The 19,454-nt window shown below is 47.9% G+C and overlaps 1 pseudogene across 1 annotated transcript in view; it reads right to left on the bottom strand.

Annotated features, from left to right (window-relative positions):
• Nucleotides 1–19,454, bottom strand: part of LOC309797487 (forkhead-associated domain-containing protein 1-like) — a 156,658-nt pseudogene that overhangs the window by 60,708 nt on the left and 76,496 nt on the right. Inside the window, exons 8-10 of the transcript in view lie at nt 18,559–18,669; nt 17,915–18,135; nt 17,213–17,378 (exon numbers count right to left, since the gene is read on the bottom strand). The product of the transcript in view is annotated as a forkhead-associated domain-containing protein 1-like (transcript). The remainder of the gene's footprint in view (nt 1–17,212; nt 17,379–17,914; nt 18,136–18,558; nt 18,670–19,454) is intronic.

Here is a 19,454-nt window from a genome sequence, read left to right as displayed (position 1 = left end):
GCACTGGCTTAGTTGCTCCGAGGCATGTGGGATCTTCCTGGACCAGGGCTCGAACCCGTGTCCCCTGCATTGGCAGGCGGATTCTTAACTGCTGAGCTACCAGGAAAGTCCCCAAAGTCTCTTTTCAACTGAAAGGTCACTGAAGTGTGAAGTTGTTAGACTGTGGATAAAAACAAAAATCATCTAGGTCTGACCGTAGAGGGTCTCCGGTCTGGCTCTGCTTTCCATCAACATCTCCATCATCATTCCATCACTGAATCCCTACTAAGTGTCAGGCACTGGGCTATCCTTTTACACACATGGCCTCTTTTCATCCTCAGAACCACCCTGCGAGGCAGGTGTCAGTATTGTCCCGCTTTACAAATGAGGAAACTGAGACTCAGAGAAGTTAAGGTCACACAATAGTAAGTGTGTGACAACTCTGGGCCTTTGCATGTAACCAGTGTACAAACCTCCATTGCTGCTGGTGGGGCAGAGTAGGGGTGGGGGAATTGCACTGTCTGCTGACACTTGGGACATGTAATAAAAGAAAGTCCTTGAAACCAGCATTCTATCCTCTGAAAGGAAGACGAGACCCTACCTGGGGGTAAGAGAAATAAAAATAAGCAGGGTAGTTTATATTTGTAAACTTTGAGGCCTGTGGATGTCCCACAAATATTGATGCTTTCAGATAATGAGAAATACATTTGATTAAGTTCGCTGTCATGTATACAGGGGAATAGACATATCCTCTTCCCAAAGAACCATGCTCTGCTGCCTTCAGTTATTAATCTTCAATTGCAGAGGACCATGTTAGCACACAACACATTCAAGTCTAATTAAGCTAAAATGTAAACTTCCAAGAAATGTCTCTTCTGCAGGAAAACCACAGGAAACGCCACTAATCGAAAACTTAAACTTGGATCATGCGCATATTTGTTTTTTAGCTCTCACCCCAGATGTCCCCAAGGCTGGGGTCTTCTCTCTGCTCAGACGTCCCCCCTCGGGGAAACCACCTGACCCCTCTGGCTAAAGGCACCCTCAGTCATGTTATTCCCCTGCTAGTTTTCCCCTGCTGTGTTTCCTTCCTTGTACTTATCATTCTCTGACATGTTCTTGTGCCTTTCTTTAGTTATGCTTGCTGTTGGTTTCTCTTTCACTAACATATATGTTCCTGGAAAACCAGAACTGTGTTCATTTTGTTCAGAAGCGATTCTTCATGGGTATGTTGTGTTTGTACCCATCTTCAGAGCAAAGGCATTGAAAGATTTTGTCCTGCACTCACTTTCCGAGGATGCTTGTATTGCAAACAGCCTGGGAGGATAGAGGTAATGTTTCTAATAAAGATAACGGCTCCTTCTGGGGCAAAAGTTGGGCAGGTTTGCTAGCAGCCCCTTTCAAAGATTGCAGTTTCCTGAGTTTGGAGTTCCTTACCTGGGACACAGACCCACTGTGCGCATAGCATCCACACTGGCTGCTCTGCACCACCCCGAGGGACTTTCAGGGCAACAGGAACCAATGTGCATATGCAGCTCTGGCTGCCTGTTATGTCAGCTGTGCTGTGAGTAATCAAGTTCTTTGTTTCTGGCCCAGGAGTCTCTTGTCTTCTGCCAGGAACTATAAGCTGGGCAGGCTAACTTACTAACTTTCAAACAGGGTCAAATGTCAGACCCTTTGCAGTTCCTGCCAGTTCTGTGCATTACCCCTTCTCCAGGGTAGGGGGCGGCGGGGGGGCAGAACCTGACACATAGTAGGTGCTTGGGAAACACTTGCTGAGTGAATGAAAATACAAAGGACACCTCAAAGCAAGTCAGTACAGCCAGCTGGCTAGGAAGCTTTGATACTAACTGCCTTTCATTTTTCCCGTCAGTATCTAGCTTAGATGACTCCTTGGAAAACCTAAATTCTATCTCTTTAGCTTTTGGATTGGACAATATTTCTCCACCTTCATTTTGCCCTGTGCATCACTTCCTTGTGTGAAAACACTGTCAAAGTAATTTGAATGTGTGGAGCTCTGTGAATTCGTTCTTACTCAGTGCCATGGAGCACCAGCCACAGGAAAGAGCAAAAGGGCTTCAGTCATCTGCGTTCCCCCGACCACTTTGGATGGCTCAGAATTGGGCTATAGGAGCAAACTTTCTTTTGAGGTTTACAGTGGCCTCAAAGTTCCTTAAAGAAGGGGAGTTCAGGTAAGGGGCGGGTGTGTGTGTGTGTGTGTCTCTGACCATTGGGTGGGTGTTGTCCATAAATCAGGGGAAACAGGGGTTCCTCTCTTAATCCCAGCTATAACCACAGGACATCCAAAAGCTGGTGCCCAGGAGAGGCTTAAAGCTCCCGTGCCGCCTCCCTTGGGGGGCGAGGTAGGGGCTGCACTTAGGAAGGAATGGCTGCTGTTGGGGCACCTTTTCTGGGGTGCTCCTGGCGACCCGAGCCTGGATCAGAGAGTTCGGACTCGGGTGCCGCCGGGTCCCCTGCCTACCCCAACGCCCTTGACCTCCCAGGGCTGGCCTCCTCCGGCCCAGGTTTCCGCCCGCCGCCTCCTCGCGCGCCGCTCTCACCTGGCCAGAGGAAGAAGCCCACGCCTCGTCCTCCGCCGAGAGCCCTGACCTCCGCCCTGCCGCCCTCCCGCGGAGTCTCCAGGCCACAGCCCGCAGCCCGCGCGCCTGCCCGGCCTTTGTGCAAACGTCGCCACGGCAACGCCATTCTGACGGCCGAGCTGGGGAGGGGCGTGGCGTGCGCGGCGACCGAGGATGAGGGGGAGGTGCGCTGGGAGCACCCGGCCAATTACAGCCCGCTGCAGCGCTGCGAGCCCTCCCCGACCTGCCCGCTAGAGGTCCCCAGCCCCGTTTCCAGGATGGGGAAACAGGCTCCGTGTTCACAGAAGTAGCTCCAAGTCTTACAGCGGGGAAGGAGCAGCCTCAAGGATCCTTCCTACTGACCTTAGCTCTAGGCTCGGGCGTTGAGGAGGGGGTGGTCAGGCGTGGGAGGGTAATGGAGCTGAACCACGAGAAGCCTGGAGGTTAGTACCACCGTCCCACCCGAAACTCTAGTTCTCTCTGTTGTGGAGGAGAAAACAGAGTAAGCTGGGGGGACCATCACTTCTGGGGGTGGGGGTGGAGAAGGGAGATGGGTGGGGTGGAAGGAACACTTCTGAAAGAATGGAAGGTTCTCCCACGTGCTAGGAAAAGGGTATTTACAAGCCCCCAACCTTCCTGTTCCTGTCCTTCCCTGTCAAAACTCGCATTTATTCATTCATGTGTTCTTTACTTCTACAAACATCACCTGAGTCCCTATAAGGTCAGAAGGTGGCCCCAGTGTTGACCTGGATGAGATCCTTAAGAAACCCTCCCGCACTCCCCATGGGCACGGGGCTGGGGGGATGGAGCGTGTGGAGAAGACATGCAAATGCCAACTATCTCCCCTCACCCCATGTCACCTTTTTCAGATCAGCCCCTTCTGTCTGGGAGCAGAACAGCCCTGCTGACTACCTACAGAATGCCTCATTTCCCTGGAAGGATATGACGGACAAGGTGCCCCAAGACAAACTCAAAATATTCATCTGAGAAAGATGAAAGATGGCAGACTCCACTCTAGTCAATTAGAAGAAGATATAAGAGAGAAAAATCATGGAAATCGATATGGGATGGAATATATGGTAAAGATGCTCCCACATGCCTAGAGGCTCTTAGAAATGCACATTCCCCGGCACAGACCTCAGAGATTCTGATTAAGCAGCTCTGGAGCATGGTCCAGGAATGAATGTGTTGCATTCTTGCAAATTCCTTGTGCATTTGTTAAAAGCTTGGCAAAACCTCAGGACTTATTCAACCCTGCAGTTGAATCACAGAGCCCTCCCAGAACTTGTGCCTAGAAATCTCTTCCAGGCCCTCAGTCAGCCTTGAAGGTTCTGCCTGGGTTAGTTCCCTTCGACCAGAAAGACCTTAGGAATGTATGAGGAGTGACCACAGAGGCCGGGGCCCTGAGTGGTAACTTCAGAGGAACAGAGAGGGTCAGGCTCAACTCTCCAGGCACATTTCTGCCTCAGGGCCTTTGCAGTTACTGTTTCTTCTCCCTACCAGGCACTTCCCCCAGGGATCTCCTTCAGCTCCTTCAGATTTTTACTCAAATATCACCCTATTTAAAAGGGTCTTGGAATTCCCTGGTGGTCCAGTGTTTAGGACTTGGTGCTTTCACTGCCCGGTTCGATCCCTGGTCCATCTTGCAAGCCCCATGATGCCACCAAACCAAACCAAACAAAACAAAAAACACCCCCCAAAAAACATGAATAACAAAACAAACACCTCACTCTATTACTCTTCCCTTCATCTTACCACTCCTCTAACATGCTATTTATTTAGTTTCCTTCTCTTATTTGTTGTCAGTCTCCCCACTCCCAACTCCCCCCTGCCCCCCAACTTAAGCTCCATGAGGGCAGGGATTTTTTTTCTCTGTTGTTCACTGCTGTATCACCAGTACCTAAATCAGTGCCTGAATGAACGAATGAGTGAATGAACAGGGGCAGCCCTTGCCACCTGCCCACAGCCTTGCCTCCTACTCTTGAGCTGCTGAGCTGAACTGTCCTTACCCCAGGACCTAGGCTTCTGTAGCCTTGGCCCTCCCCAGCCCCACGCCCATCTCCATGCTTGTCTTCAGTGTCATCAACATGAGCACAGAACGCAACCCTTCTCACTGCCACCCAGACCCTACGGAGCCCATCCAGGCCAGCCTGGAGACAGAGCAGCCCTTGGCCCCCTAATAGGCTTGGGAGAGCATATGTTACCACTAGTCCATCTCTCGATGAGGAAATACTAAACGGAGAACAAAGCTGACATTTAGGCTCACTGGAGCAGAAATTGCCAAATCTTGATTGGATCCTGCCGCTCCCCACAGGATGCCACAGTCATCTCAAAGGGTGTGTGAAAGTCTTAAAAGCCAGTTCCATGTCATCCACTTAAATTTCAAAAACAGAAACTAAAATACCCCAATAACTCATGGCTTTATCATAGCATGTCCTGGGCTGAGTGAGAGTTGTACTTTGCGATGATGGGGTGTTCAAAATACTGCACCTGGGGAATTCCCTGGCGGTCCACTGGTTAGGACTTGGTGCTTTCACTGCCGTGGCCCGGGTTCAATCCCTGGTGGGGAAATTAAGATCCCGCAAGCCACACGGCATGGCCAAAAAAAAAAAAAAAGAGGTTTCTAGATTATATGGGCTCCTTGGTGATGCCTGTAATCAATCAATCTTATTGAGCTCTGGGTGGCTACCAAGGCTGTACTCTTATCTCCATCAACATCAGGATGCTGGTGTCTGAAATGCCTGGGTCCAGGTCCCAGCTTTGTCATTCCCAGCTGTCCTCATAATACTGGAGCATGTGATGTTAACTCCGGGCTTTCCACACACAGGGCACTGTCCCAGTCCTTCCTGTGGATCATCTCATTTAATCCTCACCATAACCTGGGGCAGTAGGTGTGTGTGAAACACCTGGAACAGGGAGCTCTGCAGAGAAACGCTCAAAAATGTCGTGATGGGTATGATTTCTATCACATCACTGCCACTTGAACAGGAAAATAGGGCTCAAGAGACATGGAGGTATGTGCCCAATGTGACACAGCCAGAAAAGGATTTGAATCTAGATGACTGTGATGGGAAGGTATTTTCCCCGGGGACCACAGGTGACAGGTGTCACAGCCACGAGACACCCATGCTCACCACCTGCTTTCCCTCAGCCCTGAACAATCTGGGCTTCCAGGTGTCCTGAAATTTTGGCAGTGCCTGCAGCAAGAGGGGGAGGGAGCTGAGGCCAGGAGGGGGTAGCTGGGGCTTGCCAGGGACCTCTCCTGCCACCCACTGGGCTTCTTTCCTGCAGGACCTCTGCCCCATAAAATCTCATTGGGCCACAGTTACCTTCCCTGGGCTGTCCTTGACTGGGAGAGCCCATCCACTGTGCCCCCTCTCCAGATCTGCTTGTTGTCACCTGCATTCCAGCAAGAAATGAATGCTGGCCTCCCGCCTGGAAGAGGTAGGGAGCTTGCCCAACCTTTAAGGGGTAAGAGAGATCCAGGGAAAGAGCTGGAACAGGAGAAAGAGAGAGTAAAAGAGAGAGAGAGCGCTCGAGGATCAGGAAGTAGCTAAGCTGTTGAGTAGGTGACAGATGGGAGAGCAAAGGGCCACTGGAGGCTCCACAGTCCATTAATAACCTGGGGTGCGATGGGCAAGGACATGCAGGTATTTATACACACACACACACACACAGGTTCACAAAAATAAATTCAAACCACAAAATCACAGCTGGTCACTGAGGCCTTCTACAGCCGTGCTCACCCACTTCCCCTGTCAGAAAATGAGAAGTCACCCAGGTTTTTTCTCAGATAGAGACAAGGCTGGTTGGGACATTCATCTCTTGCAAATCAGAGCTTTGCCAGGGGGCTTCCCTGGTGGCGCAGTGGTTGAGAACCTGCCTGCCAATGCAGGGGATGTGGGTTCGAGCCTTTGTCTGGGAGGATCCCACATGCCGCGGAGCAACTAGGCCCGTGAGCCACAAGTACTGAGCCTGCGCGTCTGGAGCTTGTGCTCTGCAACAAGAGAGGCCGCGATAGTGAGAGGCCTGTGCACCGCGATGAAGAGTGAACCCCACTTGCCGCAACTGGAGAAAGGCCTCGCACAGAAACGAAGACCAAACACAGCCAAAAATTAATTAATTAATTTAAAAAAATTAAAACAAAAACAAAAAACCACTGTCTCTAAAAAAAGAAAAAAAAAAAAACAGAAAAAAAGCTTTGCCAGGGAGGTCAGTCTGTATGTTCCGTTTGAAAACTGCAGATGAAGGGTGCTGATCTCACCTCTGATCGGCCTGGTTTCGTTTGTTTGTTTGTTTTATTCTGTCTGTACCTCACTTCTCTCACCTGTAAAATGGAGGTAATAACAGCATTGACTGTAAAGACCAAAAGGGTTAATATGTGCGAAGTAGTAAACTGTGCCCGATACCACAGACTCCTTCTGTGAATGTCCGCGTTGCTGTCTGTCTGTTTGCTTGTTTTTGTTGCTTTCTTGATGATGTGGGAGGACAGCACCATCTCAACCCGATCACAGCCATCCTGGGGAGAGCTTTGATTTGCATCGTCTCAGTCCCAACCCAGAGCAAACTTGACCTCAGAACACTTGCATATCATCTTGCTTGTTGCCCAGGGACCTTTCTGGGTGTGGGGGTCAGAGGCAGGCTGAGCTCCCCTGATCACTGCTAGAGGGATTCTGAGAATCCAGCTGGTCTCTGTGGCGTGGCACGTGCAAGACAACTCCATAAATTCGACTTGCAGGCATCCAGGCAAATCAACCTCCACTACTTCTTTTTTTTTAGATTAACAATGAACCACTATGAATGAGGTGAACCAAACTAGCTAATATTTATTGAGGCTTGTTAGGTACCAGCCGCTATGCCATGCACTGTTTTATTTAATTCTTAGCCCAACCCATTTCACAGAAGCGGGCTCAGAAAAGTCAAGTAACTTGCCCAGTTACAAATCTTGTAAGTGATAGGTCCAAGATTCGAACCCTAGCTGTTGGACTCCAGCATATTGTCTTTTTTGTAAACTTTTGTTTTCAAAACATAATCTACATCTCGAAAAGAGCACAACTAATAAGTGTATGCTTGAAGAATTTACACAAAGTGTATGCACCCACCCTAACCAGAACCCAGAACAAGAAGCAGAACATCACCACCCGCCCCCGCCCCTCCGAGAAGACTCCCTGTGCTCAATTCTGGTTACCCCCTCCCGCTTGTCTGACTTCCAATCATAGATTAGTTCTGCTTGGTTTTGAACTTCATGGAAATGGAATCTTACAGATTCCATTTGCTGCCTGGTTTCTTTCACTCAACTATGTGAGGTTCGACCACGTTGTCTGATGTAGCTGTGGTTCATTCATTCTCACTGCTGCATTGCATTACACTCTGTTATCTATTCCTGCAGAACAAATGATGGCAAACTTAACAGATCCAAAAAACACACACTTATGTCACAGTTTCTGTGGGTCAGGCATCCGGGCACTGCTTAGCTGGGTTCTCTGCTCAGGGTCTCTCCAAGGCTGCAATGAGGGAGGTGGCCAGGGCTGGGGTCTCATCTGAGGCTCAGCTGGGGAAGGATCCTCTTTCCAGTTCATGTGGTGGTTGGCAGGATACAGTTTCCTGAGGGTTGTTAGTTAGTCTGAGGGCCTCACCTCCTTGCTGGCTGTTAGCCAGAGATCCTGCACTGTTTCTTGCCATGTGGGCCTCTCCATAAGGTGGCTTGCTTCATCAAAGCCAGTGAGAGTCCATAGAGAGAGTCTCCAGGCAAGATGGAAGTTACAATCTTCTGTAACATAATCACAGAAATGACATGCCCATCACCTTTGCAGCATCTACTGATTAGAAATAAGGTACAGTCCTGCCTACTCTCAAGAGGAGGGGACACAGAGGTGTGAACACCAGGGATAATTGGGGGCCGTTGTGTATACCTTTTGGTATGCACATGTGCACATATCTCTTGGGTATATATCTAGGAGTAGAATTTCTGGGTCACACATACGTCCGGCTTTATGAGATTCTGCCCAACATTTTTCCAAAGTGCAGGTACCGTCTACACTCCCTCAGCAGGCTATGAGCTTCCCAGTTGGAGCACATGCTTTCAATACACTCCTCCCCTCTCTCCTTACAGAAGGGGTGTCTGTGCTGGGGCTCTTTGGGAGGACAGGTCCTAATTCTGGCCCCATGTCAGAATCACTGAATTCCCGGGCCGCTTCGCCAGACATTCTGATCATTTGAGGGCTCAGATACAAACTGGAAGGTCCACTCCATGAGGCGAGGATCCCTGTATCCTTGGTGCCCGGAGCAGTACCTGTCACCAGTACCTGGCAGGTACCGGGTAGCTGGCACTCAATAAATGTTTTTTTGATTAAGTGAATGAGTTTAGGAAATATTGTTCAAGAGATGGGCCCCAGGGCGGGTATAAGCTGCTTAAACGGGAAGGAAACTTTGTTGTGTCTGAGGCTGTGTGCATTTTTCTGGGAAGAGGGCTCAGAGCCTCCACCAGCTATGTCCCCAACAAAGGTTAAAGGCCGCTGTGATTGGCTACTGTCCGGCTTAGGTATTTTATCACATGAAGAAAGACCTGGTCCCAGGGTAGGAGGCATGGGAACTGTGGACATGGTCCCATGGTCCTTAGAAGTAAAAAGCGAGACAGTGCTTGCCTGAGGTGGCTCATAAACTGAGACCTTGCTTGTTTTGTCCTTTGACCCATGGTAGTTCTTTTGGTACATCTAACAACTGCCTGGCCTCCTGGGAAACTCCCTGTGTCTGTCTGTTGAACAGAAAATTCCAGAAGGCCTCGGTGCCCTGAGTTTCCATCAGGGGCAAGCCAACATGAGCCCTAGCTTTTGAAAAACCCCTTTCAATCCATAGAAAGCCTCCCAGTTTATCTGGTTTGAGATGACCTCATCCTTTGTCACCTTCTCTCTTGTTTTCTGGAGGTTGCTCAGCGTCTTGCTGCTGTCTGCATTCTTTTCCCACGTGAACAGTGCACCTATTTTGGGCATTTTGTCATTGTTGTTTTGGGTCATTCCCGTCACACATTTTTTATATTCCTTTCCAGTCAGATCAACCTCATGCCTCTCTAGACATTTCTTCTCAGGTTTCCTCTGAATCATTTCGTTTGGTCTAAATATGTCCAGTGTTTCCTCCTTCCTCACTGCACTCCACATAGACCCTCTCTTTTCCCTGGAACAACTCTTCTTTTCTTTCGAATCCCTTACCCAAATCCTCATCTTTCACCATGTTTTCTGACTTCTCCTAAGAACTGATTGTTTTTTGAAACTTAAGCCTCAAATATCATCCCTTCTAATCTGGGTCTGAATTTGGATCACGGTCAAGAAGCAGGCGAGACAGGAACGTGGCTGGGTAATTAGGCTCCTCAGCAGAAGGGCTGAGTGTTCATCGGGGGGGTCAGAGGGGCCTGGGGATGGAGGGAGAGGTATCTTCTTCTGCCTTGGGTAGGGCGTAGGGTGGGGTTGTCAGGAAAGCGCTAAGAAAAAAGGACCCATTTGACTTGAGTTTTGAAGGATGAGTAGGATTTCCGGAGGCAGAGCAGGGAGAGAAGAGGATGGTCCAGGGCAGGAGCAGTGGGAATGGAGGCTAGAAGATGAGTCATCAGAGAAACTAGGGACGGGAGTACAGAAGGAGAGGGGTGGCCAGGTTCTGAGACCGCAGACTGAAGGTCCATGGTCAGCCCTCAGATATGTTTGTCTGGCTTTCCCAGTGTGTTAAGACTTTTAATTCGTTGATGAAGGAATAGGCCTCTTTCTGTGGAGTGACAGAGAAACCTATTCAAATTGTCTTTAGCATGAATGCAAATTCACTGGTTACCAAAAATGAAAAGTCTAGAGGGAAACTCTGGGTTCAGGCTCAGATGATTTCATGAGGCCTTGGCCTCTCTCCAGCTCTCAGGGATTCTTTGAACCATGTGGATCCAACCTTAGACAGAATCTCTGTATAATGGTCACAAAAAGGCGGCCGAAGCTCCAGCCCTTACATCTTCTCAGCTTTGAATTCCATAGAGAAGGATAGGAGTCTTTTTCCTAAGCTTCCCCCAATGGCCTCACTGCTTCTCATTTTCTCTGGGTGGGTCACAAGCCCATTGCTGAGCCAATTATTGTGGCCCAGGAGACTGCTCTGATTGGCTGAGCTTGACCCACATGCCCATCCCTGCAGCCAGAGGTGGAATCAACAGCGTCTCTGAGAAACTGGACTGAGACTAGGAGAAAGGTGTTGTCCCCAAAGGGGCATCATAACGCCATAATATTTTAGAAGAGAGGTGAATTGTTATTAGGTGACAAAAACCAGATGTCTACCACAGTAGCCAACATGTATAGATCATTAACATCTGGATTTATGCCTTTTTTGGGAAAATGGGAATATCTGGCAATACCTGGACTCTCTTCTTGTCTATAGATCAACAATCTGCTGGGGCTGAGTAGAGGCTCCCTCTTTAGATACAGCCTATGTTCTGCCTGCCCAATGCACTGCTCATATTTCCTCTCTGGCTCCTGGAAGCACTTGAATTTTTATTGCCAGCATAATTTGATTCTGTAAAGAAATCTGTTTTTCCCACCAGAATGGAAGAGCCAAATGTACAGGGGTCAAATAGCTCTCCTGGGCTCCCACAAACTCCTGAGGACAAATGCCTGGCCATTTTTGATAGTCTCATTCCTTGCTCATTTTAAAAGCCTTCTTTAAAAAAAATATTGAATACATAGTGATTTTAGAATCTGTTATCTGATAATTCCAACACCTGAAGTCTTTGGGTGGGAGTGGCAGAGGTGTGGTGTCTCAATGTCTTGTTTGTTGTGTGTGCTTACTCTGGCTCATACTGACTTATTGCTTGGATGTTTAGTAATTTGACTGTCATCTCATTCTTGATTGAACTTAATCTGTGGGAATCCTGAGGGGTCTGATTCCTGGCTGCTTTTCTCTCGGAAGTCTTTTTTGTTTGTTTCAGCTGGATGCCGGGGATGCTAATAACCTCTGAACACTGACATTTATTTCCTCAACTTGGAGTTTTCCCACTGAATACATGGAGTGTAAACTTGAGCCCCAGACCCACGTGGTTTCAAACCTTCAGGGTGATCATCATCATCATCAGTATTGTGGCCATTATTAGTTTTCCCCTCCAGAGCCACATTGAAAACTACAGGTTTTCATAGGCTCCCCTTTCTGAAAGTCCAGAAAAAAATTTTTTTAAGCCCTCCTCTTGCCAGGGTGTGGAGCATCTTTGAGGGTGCCAGCTTAATACAGGCATCTTAGACTTGGTTAGCTCATTTTTCAAGGCCTAAGGCTTAATCTCCCGTTTCCTGCACTTACTAAAGGCAAATGGCTTCCTCATTTGCTTATGCTTTGGTTGTAGCTCACTCTGTTTGTCTGTGTGTCTGTTTGTTCCTTTGAGATTGCCTACATAAAAATTGTTTTTTATTATGGGATTTTGGAAACACACACAAAACTAGAGAAGAGTGTGATTAACTCCATGTATTCATCATTCAGCTTCAACATTTTCCCAGTGTTCTCTCATTCTTTTTTCTTCCTTTTTGAGTGTTTTTCTAGGTTAATTTAAAGCAAGTTGTGTCATTTACCCATAAAGACATCCTAACTGAAAGGACTTTTTTTTTTCTTTACATTATCCCCGCCTTGACATGATCACAGCTAAAAATACTTATAATCATTCCTGAATATCATCTAATATTCAGTCCATGCTCACATTTCCTTGATTCTCTCAGAGATATCTTTTTTACTGTTGGTTGGTTAGAATCAGGATCAAGACAAGGTCCACACATTACACTTGGTTGTTATGTCTCCGAAATGTCTTTAATTCTGTAACAGCAACTCCCGGCCCTGACCTTTTTTATCCCCCAGCCACTGATTTGTTGGAGAAAGTGGGTCTTTTGTCCTGGAGAACATTCAGAATCCTGGATTTGGCTGATCACTTCTTCTTGGTTTCAGTTAACTTGTTCCTCTTTTCCCCATGTTTCCTGTAAACAAATAGTTAGATCTAGAGGTCTGAGGAGATCAAAGTCTTTTGTTGCCCAGATGCCTTCATAGGCGGTACTGTGTGATCCATCCTGCATCACACAGTGAGCACATAACGTCTGGTCATCCTGTTTTTAACGATATTGAGATTGAATGGTAGATCCAGTGCTAACAGACTGAGCCATCCATTACAAAGTCCCCAACGGCTTTTTTTCCCCCAATAATTAACATTTTTAATTTTTCATTATGGTAAAATATACATAACATAACATTTACCATCTGAACCATTTAAAAATATACAGTAAAAATATACAGTTCTGGCTTCCCTGGTGGCACAGTGGTTGAGAGTCCGCCTGCCGATGCAGGGGACACGGGTTCGTGCCTCGGTCCGGGAAGATGCCACATGCCGCGGAGAGGCTGGGCCCGTGAGCCATGGCCGCTGAGCCTGTGCGTCCAGAGCCTGTGCTCTGCAATGGGAGAGGCCACAACAGTGAGACGCCTGTGTACCGCAAAAACAAACAAACAAACAAACAAACAAAACACACAAGTGGCACGGAGGAAGCCAGAATCTTGAGAATACCTGGGCCCAAGGAAAGCTTGGAAGATAGTGAGTTAAAGAGAATAGTGAGGATAATGACGATGGTAGGAGAGGGTGAATGCTTTGTGGTCCTATGTGCTAAGGCTTTTGTATACAAGCTCCCATTGGGAAGGCTACGAGCTAGGTGCCATTTTTATTCTCATCTTAGAGAAGAGGGATCTGAGCTAATTAAGCAGAGGGAAGGTTAGGGGCTTTTCCTGGCTGAGACCACAAGGCAAAGCGGTGGTCACGCCCCCTAGCCAGGACTTGATTGGCTGGAGATTTGATTGGCAGGAGAGCTGAGCGGCTTCTCCTGCCAGAAGCAGCCGGTGCCCTTCATCCTTTCTTCCACTTCAAGCCCTGAGAAAGGGCTTGCGTGCTTCCCAAGTGGCAACTTCTGTGCATTTAAAAATTTCCTCTTGAATATCCCAGCCTTAACCCATTCACAAAAGGTATCTGGGTCCTTTCTTGGCCGTGGCGCTAGTCGTATTCACCAAAGAGAAGAGCGCGTCCCATAAGAGCTGGCGGCTTTGGGAGGACCGGGGAAGGCGTCAGCTGGCAGGAAGCTCCCTGAAAGAAACAGAGGAATCCCCACCCATCCATGAGCTGCCTAGTCTTCCCCCTTAGAAACGGGCTTGCGATGTGCCAGGCACTGCAGGTATTTTGCCATTTAACCCTCCCGCTGCCCCACGGAGTAGGCCCCTTGCTAACAGTTTTGGTTGCTTTTGTTGAGGAACCTGGGATACAGAGGTCAAGCCACTTACTCAGGGTCATTCGGGGCAGCGGTGGGGCTTGACCCCTATTTGCTTGACTCCAAATCTGGCCTCTGAACTCTGAGAGACACTGCCGGCTTCTCGAGGGATGTGGGATGTGGATTCGAGTGAGCACAGCCTGGGCCGCGGTTCCCGTCCCTCTGCCACATGGACAGAGCCACAGGCCCAGTTCGCTGTGAAGGCCCAGCATCTTATACCAAGTCTCATTTTCACAGCCAGAGATATTAGTGTGGAAATAGGACTTTTGATTCTTGAAAGGTCTGCTTGGTGAAGAGATAGATGGTCAAACATTAAAACTACAAACTCCGTTCTTTTTTCGGGGGGCAATTCTGAGGCTTAAGATGTGTCATTTCATCTCAGTGCTTCAACCTTGCCACCGCTGTGAACGGATGAAGAGTTTCAAAGTTTTATACAGGAGGCTAAAAAACTAAGGCTCCTTGTGAAAATACCAAGTGTAATACTTAGAAAAGAGGAATTCTACTTTCTGTTCATTTCTGCTTAAAGACAACGAAGATATACTCCCTGGAAGGAACGGATGCCAAGACAGATGTATACAAGTGCCCTTTAGGATCCAGCAAAACTTTCAAATGTATTATTGTTTTCTTCCCGACAAACAGGGATTTCTGATGACATATTAACAACAAGCCTGAAATGCAAACCTGAGTCCTGGAGTGAAACCCCCAGGAGCAATGGTGCGATGTATCCAAGGGGGCCACCCTGGTAAGGGAGACACAGAAGGAGGGGGTGTGGAAAAGTGAACATGGGCGGGGGAGGGCAGCAGGTGGGGAGGGAATCCTGTTTCTGCCACTTAGTAGCCAGGGAACGGTACCCTCTGTCAACTCAGCTTTCCCCTCTCTCTAAGGGGCTGACACTTGCCAGCATCCCTTGCAGGTTGATGGGAGAGATGAAGCATGTGCGGTGTGGAGCAGGTGCCTGTCCCTTGGTAAGTCTTTCCCCCAGTTGTGACTTCCACGAAATTGAAACCTACTAGCTGTAGCTCTTCTGGGGACCCTGACACAGGTTCAACTTGGCCATTTCAGACCCTTCTCGGCTGAGGGATGTCCAGCGCCAAACAGGCTGGCATGTCCCTTGCATTGTGTGTGAATGAGGCAGCCCAGGAATAATGCATGAGAAACCTCATTATGTAAATCCTCAGGTTTTCAGTACATGACAATGGCTTTTTTGGGGGCCCTTCTCTGTCCCATTCTGTGGTCTGGTGTCTCTGCTTTGGGACCTAGTCTGCCAAGCCCTGGGGGTGGGGGTGGGCACTTCGGGGAGGGGTGAGCTCTCCAGAGGGCACATCAAAGGGAAAGTCACAACTCTGTCACTGGCCCAGCTCTCCCTGGCATTGCTTGGTGTGAAAGGAAACTGTCCTCTGCCTGAGGCAGCCCCATGTCACACACAGACTAAGGCCTGTGATGTTTAATTCACAGCAGTGAGCACTGGAAACACCGCATCCAGGCTCCCTCAGAGCAGGACAGCCACTTTTCATTTCTGGGGCTCTAAGCCAGAGAGCCTGCTGTCTGGAAACCTATTGCCTGGAAGGTTGGCAGGATGGAGGGCAGGCTTCTGCAAGGAACTATCTGACCATCACCTCCTGGTTGAGGAGAAGGGCACCCTTCTATGACCTTGGCCTCCTTAGAGCTCATGCAGGCAACAAACACACACATACAAATACACACACATGCCAACACACAGCACATACTCACATGTACACAGATACACGCAAGCATGCGTGTACAAATACACAGCCCCAAGTCAGAAAGACTGGAGTACTATTCTGGCTACTCAGAAGAGCAAACCCAAATCTTTATTCTCAGAGAGCTTATTCCTCGGTTTATCCCTGGCACCTGGCAGAACAATGAAAATCAGAATCGCCGCCTTTAAAAACACTCGGGCTGTTCACTCAACTGATTGTGGTCATCATTGCAGGAGGCAGGGAAGTCAGGTCATGATGCTGGACACCCTTAAGCTCAGTACAGTGCTGTGGGTCAATTATGTCTCAATAAAACTGGTAGAAGAAATAGTTATCTGGACAGAAAGAACAAGATAAAATACACGAATTATCAAAAGTTAAAAAACTACAGACGAGCTAGACTATGAGTCTCAGAAAGCACTGTTCACAACAGCCAGGACATGGAAGCAGCCTAAATGTCGATGGAGGAGTGGATAAAGAAGATGTGGTACAAATATACAGTGGAATACTACTCAGCTGTAAAAAAGAATGAATTAATGCCATTTGCAGCAACATGGATGGACCTAGAGACTATCATACTATGTGAAGTAAGTCAGACAAAGACAAGTATCATATGATATCACTTATATGTGGAATCTAAAAAAAATGATACAAATGTGCTTATTTACAAAACAGAAACAGACTCACAGACTTTGAAAACAAACTTATGGTTACCAAAGTGGAAATGTGGTGGGGAGGGATAAATTAGGAGTTTGGGATTAACATATACACACTATTATATATAAAATATGTAATCAACAAGGACCTACTGTAGAGCACAGGGAACTCTACTCAATATTCTGTAATAACTTATATGGGAAAAGAATCTGAAAGAGAATAGATATATGTATATGTATAACTGAATCACTTTGCTGTACACCTGAAACTAACACAACTCTGTAAATCAACTATACTCCAATATAAAATAAAAATTAAATTAAAAAAAAGAAAGTTTAAAAAAATAGAGGCAAGCTAGACTATGAGTCTCAGAGAGGTTAAGCTGACACATATATATGGAATCTAAAAAAAAAAAAAAAAAAAAAAAAAGGTTCTGATGAACCTAGGGGCAGGCCAGGAATAAAGACACAGACATAGAGAATGGACTTGAGGACATGGGGAGGGGGAAGGGTAAGCTGGGACGAAGTGAGAGAGTGGCATGGACATATATACACTACCAAATGTAAAACAGATAGCTAGTGGGAAGCAGCCGCATGGCACAGGGAGATCAGCTCAGTGCTTTGCGACCATCTAGAGGGGTGGGAATAGGAGGGTGGGAGGGAGACACAAGAGGGAGGGATGTGAGGATATACGTATGCATATAGCTGATTCACTTTGTTACACAGCAGAAACGAACACAACACTGTAAAGCAATTATACTCCAATAAAGATGTTAAAAAAAAAAGCTGCCTGAAGTCACACAGTAAATGGCAGAACAAGAGTCTAAACCTAAGTCTGCCTAATGCTAAAGCTATTCTGCCACCTTCCTTTGCAATGAGCGAATGCATTCTGTGCTGCCTGGATCCCATTGGGACCTCAGTTGGCTGTTTCTAAAGGGAGCTGAGGGGCAGCCTCAGAGGCTCTGCTCCGAGCAGGGACCTCTCACCTTCTGCTGCCTGATCGCCCTGGTGACCCTCTTCTCCTGGTGCAGCCGCTCTTCCATGTGCGCCAGGGCCTCCTTCAGCAGCGTCTTTTCTTCGGCCTCTTTGGAGATGTCGTCCTTCAGCTTTGCCACCTGTGACTAGTACATCTGAACCGACACTTTGCTCTGCCTGAGCACACAGGAGAGACAAAGTCTCTTTTCTCCACAGCTTTCTCACTCACCACCAATGCTCCCGACCTGGGAGATCCTCAGAACACTTCCATATATGCCTGGCTTCGCGGTTTCCTTACAAGTGGGGGGAAGGCTGAAGATGTGGGGACTAGAGGGCAGAATAAATAGCCCATTGGCTGTGGACGTGCAGCATGAAGGGGGCAACGGTTATGCTACCAGCCCCTCCCAATTTTCCAGAGAGGGTTGGGGAACGGATACCACTGAAAATAGGATGGAATTACGAAAAGCACACACATGGTGAAACATCAGACACATTTATAAAAGGTGCACCTTATTCCTTAACAGTAGGGTACTTTAACTGCTGCTTTCTTGCCCAGAGACTTGGGTCCATCAGGCCCTGAGTCACCATCCCGCCTCCCCCCTCCACACCCAGGCCTCTGTCCTCTTGTCCTGGTCCCTACGGGTCTGCAGCTGCCCCGAGGTTTAGCCTGGAGAATGGAGGCCTGGGCCTTTTGCCGGGAACACGGGCCATACTTGAGCTGTTCAATGTCCTTCTCGTATCGTCTCAAAAGCTCTTCTTTTCTCTGCAGCTGGTTCTTGAGTAGGGTGATCTTATCAAACACCAGGTACAGGTCTCTTTGTCGAAGCTGGTGGACTCTCTCCCTCTCTTCTGGGGAGAGGTGTTTCATGGACACGTGACCTGACATATCTTTGATGTTCATCATAGTCCCGAGGGTTTTGCTCATATCCAAGTACTACGAGAAAGCGTTTCACAGGTAAGAGGCCTGGCCCAAGACCACTGGTGGCCACTTTGAGGAGGCAAATGTCTAATTCTGTTTCATTCATTTTCTGCAGTTGCAGAGAAGAAACACATGCTTTGCAAATGAGTGCATTTGGGGCTTTTAGTACGACTTTCATTTTCCCCCGCATCCATTTACACTATGCCTTTTGGAGAATTGGGGGGAGGGGGGGAGGGGGAATGACAACAGACATAAACATTCATTCTTACTATCCAGTCTTCCAAGGAATTGGGCTCTGCAATTTCCAGCCCATGCTGGGATAGGAGATGGGTCTCGTGGAGCTACTGAAACAACTAAACATGTATGTGGCGTTGGTTTTAAACTATCTGCAGGGCACGCAGGTTTGGACAGGAGGGGACTGATGCTGGGTATACCTACCAGCTTTTCACTAAGATCTAAAGCCTCAGCCACATCCGTTTTCCATAACTTCTCAGTGGCCATGATGGACCCTGGGCTGGAAAGGCCATTTTGAGGCTGAAATAAAACAAAAGAAAAAAACTCACTTGGCATTCCATTATGATTTTCTACATCAAGAAGAATAACCCAAAGAATAATGGAAGAATTGGAAAGAATAATTTGAGAGAGTTGATTTTTTTTAACATCTTTATTGGAGTATAATTTCTATACAATGGTATGTTAGTTTCTGCTATATCAAAAAGTGAATCAGCTATACGTATCCATATATCCCCATATCCCCTGCCTCTTGCGTCTCCCTCCCACCCTCCCTATCCCACCCCTCTAGGTAGACACACAGCACCGACCTGCTCTCCCTGTGCGATGCAGCTGCTTCCCACTAGCTATCTATTTTACCTTTGGTAGCGTGTGTGTGTATATATGTCCATGCCAAGAGAGTTGGTTTTAAATCCAGTCTGACTCTGTGAACTGCTTTCTTTATGACTGTGTTCCTACCCCTTCAGAGCACGACTGCCTTTGAAATGATGCATCACTTGTGCCGTTCTTTGGCCACCGTCTCGTCTGTCTTCCCTTTAGGCCAGTGGTTCTCAACCGGGGGTGACTCTGTCCACCCTACCCCCTCCAGGACATTTAGCAATGCCTGGACACATTTGTGGTTGTCATAATTGCTGCTGGCGTCTAGTGGGTAGAGGACAAGGATGCTGCTAAACACCCCACGATGCATAGGGCAGTCTCCCAAACAAAGAGTTACCTGGCTCAAAAAATCAGTACCGCTGATGTTGAGAAGACAAGCTCCAGAAAAATGGGGACCATGCGGCTTTTGCTCACTATCTCCCTCCTTGTGCCCAGCATGGCACCTG

Source organism: Mesoplodon mirus (assembly GCF_964341445.2).
Source record: "Mesoplodon mirus genome assembly, contig: HAP1_SCAFFOLD_617, whole genome shotgun sequence".
Lineage (NCBI taxonomy): Eukaryota > Metazoa > Chordata > Mammalia > Artiodactyla > Ziphiidae > Mesoplodon > Mesoplodon mirus.
The sequence above is the reverse complement of the archived record's forward strand: the minus strand, read 5'-3'. Positions and strand labels throughout refer to the sequence as shown.